Here is a 9,360-nt window from a genome sequence, read left to right on the forward strand (position 1 = left end):
GCAAATGATTTTATTTAATTCCCCAACCATCAAATTTTATCTTCATATTTAAGCTAGTGTTAAGCTAATAGAATCATTTACCTAATTGTTCTTAAGAATTTTAATGATGTTATAAATCTATAACACAGCTTAAAAGCACCATTTCAATAAAATATATATAGTATATAAAAATTAATTTAATTTTTCCATTTATTTATTTCTTTCTTTACAAAAACATAAAAAATATCGAAATAGTTATTTTAACAAATTAGACTATTAACTTTTATTGATTCTATTAACCTTACTATAAAAGTATACAGACTTTTTAAATTTATTATTTTTTAATCATTATTTTTTAAATTTTATTTTATGAGTTGTTTTTAATCGTTATAAATACTGGAAATTATGGTCTGAACAATTTTCTACATATTTTTTTTTATTAATGTTGAAAATGTGTATACAAGCATTTTATAAGAAAAAATTTATTTAATGATTTTCATATTTTCTGTTTTTAAGTGCAGTTATCTAGCATTGCGATTAATTTTATTTTATATGTGATAAACTTTAATTTTAATTTCATTACATACTTATTTGGTCATAATGACTTGTCATCTGGTTTCGGTCTAACGCAGCAGGCCTACTTCAATCTCGTACATCATATACAGTTAGTTCTCCCTCAACGTGATTATCCCACCGAGAACATGTTCTTCACTTATATTTTCTTCTTCTAACTTTCGGCGTAAACATTTTTCTCACTGGAGATTCGTGATCCATTCTAATAATATGAGTAACCCTTGCTTATTTATAAATCTTTATTAAATTTGTTTTTATATTTGTTTTTAAAAAGCAATACAAACCAAATTTTTTTCCAAATTGTGAGAATAAAAATTGAGTTTCTTACGATCACCAGTGTGAACACTACATAAATTACTTTAGTAAATGATGTTAAGCATTTTTTTAGTACTATTACTCGAGGTTTTTGTTTTTTTTTCAAATTTTTAGTACTGCTTGAGTGAAATAAAATAGTTTTTAATAGATCATGTGCTTTTTTATTTAATATTTTTTATATTTAATTATTTATAAATATTTTTGTTTGACTGTAGGTATTAAGGGTTGAAATTGTACCCTGTCAAATTTGTAACTCAGAGTCAGTAAATCAGAGAATAAATAAGATAGTTTTTGATAAGTGAAGTATTGCTTTTTTTTGGAAATAACTCTTTTATTTAATTATTCATAAATATAGTTTTTTGATTGCAAGTACAAAGGGTTGAACTTGTACCCCGCCAAATTTGAAGCTCAGAGTCAGTAAGTCAAAGAGTTTTCTCACAGAGTAAATGGGATAGTTCTTGATAAATGAAGTCGTGCTTTTTTTTTGAAATATTTCTTTCATTTAATTATTCATAAATATTTTTCAATATTTGTACTTGCACTCTTCCAAATTTGAAACTCAGAGTTTGTAATTCACTAGTGTTGAGAAACTTCTGTATTAAAGTAATAGTTTCTTTAAAGAAAGTAGTTTCTATTGTCATAATTGACTTTTAACACAAATTTTTAATGTTTTCTTTATTTATTTAGTAATAAATCACATTAAAGAAACATAATATTAATGATGCAAGTGTTACTTTCTCGAAAATATTTAATACATAATTGAGTTTTTCAAAATCTGGGCCTATGTTATTTAAAAATTTTTAGCAAAAATACAAAAAATAAAAAATTAATTTACATGTATTTCGCTTAATTTGCATAAATTTTAAAAGTTAATATATCATTGAATTTTATGATTTCGTCTGATGAATTTACTTAAAATTTTCATTTCATTTTAGTTAAATTTTTTTTTTTATACTAAAAAATTAGGCTTGCGTTTGAAAAATAAAATATTTAAAAATTAAAAACCACAAAATTCCAATTTTTTTTAGAAAATTTAAAAACATTGAGCAAAAAAAAAAACAATATTTTTTATTCAGTGTGTTTGCTTCATTTGTACTTTAAACGAAAGAGGAAAAAAAAAATTATTTTAAGTTTTTATGGGCATAAATTAAATTTTATTGCTAATTTTTTTTTAAACAATTTTATGCAAATTTATTTTTTGGTGTTGTGAAGGTGATAAGTTTTGCTCCGCACATTTTTATCTGACTTTATTTTTGGCTGACTTATTTTTATAAGTATTAATATAAAGTGATTCATATTATATATACAAACACTCGTTAGTATTTATATATGTATATTCCTCCAGTATACATACTCGTTCAATGTGTTTTTATAACGAATTATTTTAATTTCGTAAGAATATACAATGTACTCACTTCATAAAAAACGCTTTTCAATTTTAAATAAAAGTATATATTATTAACTTTAGTACAAATATTTGCCAATTTGACGAATAAAAGTGACACTCCCACAACAGGCAGTTTTACTAGTTAAACATGCCAATCGCTCGCCACAAAAGTAGCACCTAAACGTGTAATTGCTTGTTGCAACTCGTGCCACATTTTACGATGTTGAACGTAATAAAATTGACCGCAAATAAAATCAAGAACCGAACCAAATACAAAACACAAAATATAAGAAACAGCAGCAATAAAAACAAAACAAAAAAAAAACAAAAAACAAAAACAACAATAAAAACAATAAATACAATCATGTACAACAATTCAAGGCATTAAAAACTTAGCACAGCAATTAAAATTTACTGGTTGGTTTATGTGTTTGTTGTTGCTTTTCTTTGAGTTTAGTTTCAAAGTCATTAAACTAGTAAAACAGAAACACTCGTCGTCGTCGTACTCAACTTAAAAGCGAAACAGTGTTGAACTAAAAACAATAATAATAATAAACAATTAAATAACTTAAAATAATTGTTTTCGCTACAAATTTGTTAAATTATTTAAATAAAACTACAATATTTAAATTGGTCAAAGTATTTATTCTGAAATAAACATTTATTTTTGAAAAAAAAAAATAAAATTATTATGATTATGGTAAATATATTTCCCATAATCTGTATACAGACACGTAAATGTGGGGAAGGACTAATGACGTTAAAGTTCCGCATGATTAGATCCTATGTGATTTGACTCTAATAATATATTTCCTCCACTACTTACTTACTAAGTGTAATTTACTAAGTAAATTTCATTAACCATACAAACAACTTTCATGCTTATTTAACTTACTTAATAATAAAATAAGGAAAATTAGACAAAAAATGACGAATGCAATCCTTAAAAATAAATTTCCACCCAAGAGAAATTACCGGATTTTGAAATATTTGTCATATGTTTTATATGTAAGCTACATCCAATATTCTGCAACTTTACAATGCGTGGTAGAGCTAGCTATGCATAACAGTGTCCAGCTAACATGAGTGCCTGACTACGGGGATATCATGATCAAATACAGGGCAGACAAGCTTACCACGATACGCACTTTGATTCCTGACGTACTAGAAAGATATGCTATGAAACTGAGTTTACCCTATATTGACTTTTATCACGGTTGTGGATCTATAGATACAGTTTTCATTGAGTAAAATTAGAGATTTGTCCAAATTTATTAACTTGTCAGGTTGATTCATTTTTACTTGAATGCGAAAGCCGTGCCTATTGGTGTTGTTCGTACGTTAACGCTGACTATGTCTGCGTATGAACACAGCTCATCCATAGTATCACAAATATTTGAGCTCAAATGGGCTTTGACCACCACAGCGACAATCCAACTTAACCCAACCTAACCTGTAAGGGCGCTTTAAAGTAATTTCTGACTACGAAACTGTCTGGAATTACTACATGGATATGTATAAACTATATGGATATGCAAAATTGATTTAAAAGTATTTTATTTTAATTTAAACTTTTAAGCTAAAGTCAACGTTGAAATATTTTAATTTTTAATTGTACAAGAATTTTATTTCACTTAAGTAATTTAAATTTTTTAGTATATATAGTAAATTTCGTAGTCTTTAATAGTTATTTTAAATAAAGATTAACAAAAAAAATAATAAATAGCGAATTAATACTTTGAGACAAAGTGAAATTAATATTACAGAATTTTTTTTTATTATGATTCTTTTAAAAAATTTTCACCTTAAATTCTAATCTCTTGAAATTAAAGTTGAAGAGTAAAGAGAATTAAAAACAACAAAGTATTACAAAAATAAATAATAAAATAAAATAATAAATAAAAAAATAAATAATAATTTTATTTTAATAAATAAAAAATAAATGATCATATTTTTATAAAAATTAAATAAAATTTTATTTAAAAATCACTTTAATACTGAAAAAAAGTTGATAAAAAATTGTTAAAACTTATTTTTAATAATATTTTTTTAATAAAAAATTATTAGACTGAAATTCTGTAATACTCTAAGGAAAATATATAAACATAAATATATATATTAAAAACAGTCATTAATAATTTATTCTACTAATCATAATAAATTAAATATTAAAAAAATTAAACATTTAATATGTATACACATAATTCCTTATAACTACAGGCAATTTACTTAAATACTTTTTATCTTTCTTTATTTGTTCGTCATTTCTCCTTGTCTTTTATTTGTACGATTATGTGGATTAAGTGGGGATTATCACCGATTTTAAATGTTGGTACTTGTATAAACTTTGCATTTTTTTCTTTTATTTTTTCCTCTATTTATGTATTTTTTTTTATTTTGTAGCACAAATTGTCAGCTTAGTTTTTATTACAATATTTTTAAATTAATAGAAAAATTTTTAAATACAAATAACAATAAGTAAAGCAATAAATTTTAAATAAAATAAAATAAAAATATTTATAACATTTGTTATAATAAATATTTATTTGTAGCCATATTTTATTAAGAATGGCTTAAAATGAGGCCAACTAAAAACGTATTATGAGTGAGGGTAGTCTAAAAAAATCGACTTTGAAAATAGATAAATAAAAAACGTGTTTATTGGCACTATAAATGGTAAGTTTTTTAGAAAAAAATAGAAGTTAGTAATTTTCTTTAAACATTTAAATTACGAAGGTCACGTCACTAGATAGGTTCTTCACCTATTTTACATTACAAGAAGACAAAAGAAGTCTTGGTTCATAAATTTTTATTTTATAAATAAATTTAATTCTTACTTTCTAATATATTACATATTAAATGGTTTTTTACACTATGAGTGTAATAAAATATTTGTATATATTCTTATATATATTTTAACAACTGATTATATATGAACGCTTAACAGCATAAAATTTGCATTTTTATAATAGTGCACTCAGTTTTTATAGTGTATTTTCCACTAATAAACGAAACACTTATATATTTCAATAGGAATTTCCTTGCACTGATGTTTTATGGATGTGAACAGCAAAGTTCAACGTTTTAGTTTATATGAACCAAAACGAATTGTGCTTGGTAGCTTTTAAAAGTAATAAATTTTTACTAGCAATTAACCGACTTACGTTAAGTACTTTAGTACGCAACCAGCATTTGCATTTAAAAACAAAACACATTCCTTAGTACATTTAAAGCCATTAATTTTCTAATTAATTTACATAGATAATCCTAAACAATGGTTTCTTAAAGCCAATAAAATTTTTGTTTTTTTTTATTATATTCAAAAAGTGTTTTGACATAACCAGCAGCTTAACGAAATTTACATTTACTGTCACTGACTTCTGTCTTATAACAAATGAAGGTGTCAAATGTAATGGCATTAATTGAAAATTTTCAAAAAAAAAACTATTACGAACTCACCAACTCAACTCGTAGGCGCAGCAGTATTCCAAGTTTATGCGCGCATATATTACATATCAGCCTGCATACGTACACGCTTGTGGGGAAAAAGAAAAGATCTCACCAAGAAAAAAAAAAATATATGCAAATTAGCGGTTGAGAATGCACACCGCATTGCGCAAGAGCACGCATTCTGTTAACCACAAAATCAAATTAAGCTGCTAAATGAAATGAAAGAGTAGTCAAAATAAAAGTCTTCATTAAGAAAGGGCCCCCGCACCTAACGAAGTTGTTAAAGTTTAGCACCTACTGGCATAAAGCAGCCGATAACATGTACAAGCCGAAGTGTTTGACGAACATTGATTAACGAAGTGACGCCGACTTCGTTTCGCGGCTCCGAACGGGCAATGTTACGGGCACTTATTGTCATCACGTACTTACTTTTAACACTTACAGCGGGTTAACATTAAAGCTACATTTATTTAAATTAAAAAAATATTTCATTTAAATATTTTTATATAAGTAAATATTGTAAAAGATTTATACAATCAAGTTCTTAACGTTAAACTTGGCTTAAAATATTTACAACATAATATATAAAAAAAAAGAATTTATTTAATTTATATAGCCACAAATAGAACAGAAAATTTTAAAAGTTGAAAAACATTTTTCAAGGCATTTTTTTTAAGCAAGTAGCAACAAAAAATTATTTTTAAATAAATTGCCACTTTTGATTAAATCAAAATCAGTTTTTTAATGCTTAAGAAATCTTTTACCATATATTATTCTAGTTGAATTATTATGCTCTTGTGTACTCTTTGTCTCTCGATCACTGTCACTCGCTACACTCGTTTAGATAGACTTTATAAGCATATTATTTTTTTTTTCTTAACAAGGTCAACAAGATTGTTAATGAATTTTTTTCTTTAGTCGGCAAAATAGTTTATGTGTTATTTTTAAAAACACAAGAGAAAAAAAACAAAATGAAAAAAAAACATTTTTCAAATAAACTAAATTAAAAGGATTTTATATGCTAAATAAAAATAATTGTCAAAGTAATTAATTATTTTCAATAGTTTAATATGTCCGCTTCACGAAAAATAAATTGTTTATGTTTGTATTAAAATGCGCCACTGACTGACTGACAAGCTTTGTACAACAACAATGACTCACCAAAGCATTTAAAATCTTATGCATAATGGGAGTTAGCCGACAGCCCATCGGCAATTAGCGTAAGCGCCATTTTGATTGATTGATGGATATGAATGCTTAGAACATATTAAGTAAACCGCTTATAATACAGATAACAAAAGTAACACAAAAAAAAAATGAAAATATTAAAGAAAATAATAATAAATAAATAAAAGCGGATCTAAATAACCGCTAATAACTGATATATTTAAAAAAAATGCACATGCAAATTAAAGAAACACAAAAACCTCTATACACTATAAGAATATAGTTTAGAATATGCATTTCAAAAAAAAAAGAATAGATTTTGATTTTTTTAACTGCGATTACTAATTATTAAGAAAACAACAAAACAAAACAAAAAACAAATGATCAAATATTTGTTAAAAGTATATATACGTCTGATTATCAAATAATTATCAGTACCGCATATAACACCACAATTAATATTATCAGTATTACAAATAAACAAACAAAAAAATATTAAAAAAAAAGTACAAAAAAAAAAAAAGAAAAAACGATTTTTTGTTTATTTTAAATAAAAAAAACAACACCGAACAATCCCAAAATATTGAATTGTTTAAGTTCTTGTCTTATTTGTTATATCGTTATCAGTACAAATGAAAAATATTTGTACAAATGTCTTAAAATTAAAGTGGTTTTTTGATATAAATTATATATATAATCAAATATTTACGTTTCTATCAAATATTTTGAATTAATTGCAATTTCAAGTGTTTCTGTATTTATCTTAGTTATTCAATGTTGTTGTTTTTTTTTCTCCTTCAATATATATAAATATTGATACATATGTATATATTTGTATATAGGTATAGTACATATTTATATAAGAAAGGTTGAATACTGCGAAAGTAATTATTTTAAATATTGTTTAAACAAACAGTTTAAAAAAATTAATATATAATTTTTTTTATTCTTATTTATATAGTGCTATCTGGTTTCTTTGATAGGTGATCAAAGAAAATATGGTAGGCTAGACCGATAGCCTTGACTTGACAGCTTATGCATAAGTTATTGAAAATAAAACTATTATTAAATTGTATTAAAAAAAAAAATTCCCATGAAATAATAAAAAATTGCGTAAGATTATTTATACTACAACAACTTAAATATGCTTTCACTTCGCATTGAAAATTTTGATACATTATCTTATACTTTGCATACTGGTACTTTAATATAAAATCGGTTGTATGCAAAATAATATCCAAAAATAATTAAATATGTTCTGTGTAAATTAAAAAGGTGCAATAATATAAGAAAACTGTGATACATTATTTATGCATTAAGTTCACATCTCTTCAGCAGCTACTTTTTTCTACATTTCTTCAAATGCGGAACTTCTAACTTACTATACAGAACTAAATTGGAGTTACCTACAATAATGTATATTCTAACGGGACAATAAACTATAGAACTATGTGGTGTTAAGCTCAGTTTGCCATGTCGAGTCTCCTACAGTAAATATCTACCGGTGCTCGTACAGGAAATACCGGAGCACCTCTTGTGTCTTTGTCCAGGTTTGCCGTTATCAGTGTTAAGCTTTTGGGTGTCTCGGTAATACGTCGTGATATTTTGAACTTAAGTATTAGGTAGATACTTGCGATCGACTGATTCTAACATGCCTTTTCTGTTACTTACGAGGTATGTAGAGTCAGAACGGCGTTCTTAGCTAATTGAAAAAAATTGGAGTATTAATTTGATACATTAATTTTTCATGCTTGTTTCATTTGATGAATGAAGATTGAAAGTTCATATATATGAAATCTGTTTGCTTGTATTTGGGAAGTATTCATACATTTATTTTAATAGTCAGAAATAACATATAAATATTTTCCTTTCGCTGTTCATTGTTCTGTTCTGGCATTCAAAATAATTACCGTATAAATGTAAAATAGAAAATATCAAAAATGGGAGAACAGAAATATTTTGCTTGTATTTGTTTCATCACCTTTTCAGGTGATGAAACATATAATAAATGCAGTAAACTGTGCGAAAACTGTTATAAAAACTAATTATAGTTCCTAATTTTATTTAAGTGTGGCATACGCCACATTTGATTTAAATCTAAACGATAATACTTCTGTTTCTGCTTTTATTTATTTAGAATCCTTTTTGTTTAATTAATATATTTCTTAATTTATTTATTAACTTAGTTTGAAAAAAGTTTTTATTCGTTCATTATTTTATCATTTAATTTTAAATTTAATATAATTTTATTAACAACATTGTTTTTCCTCTAAAAATATCTTATATTTTTTTTAAATTTTATTAAAATTTTCAATCAAAATTTTTAATATTTATAAATACATTATTTTTATTTAATAATAATAACATTTACTGTCTAGTATTATAAATTTGTGTTTTTGTTTATAAAAAGAAATGTTTATAATTAAAAAAAATATATAATTTATTTTATTATTTTTCTTATTTTTGTGTAGTTTTTTTTTTTTGGCAAT

Source organism: Teleopsis dalmanni, chromosome 1, assembly GCF_002237135.1.
Source record: "Teleopsis dalmanni isolate 2A chromosome 1, ASM223713v2, whole genome shotgun sequence".
In the NCBI taxonomy this organism is placed as follows: domain Eukaryota; kingdom Metazoa; phylum Arthropoda; class Insecta; order Diptera; family Diopsidae; genus Teleopsis; species Teleopsis dalmanni.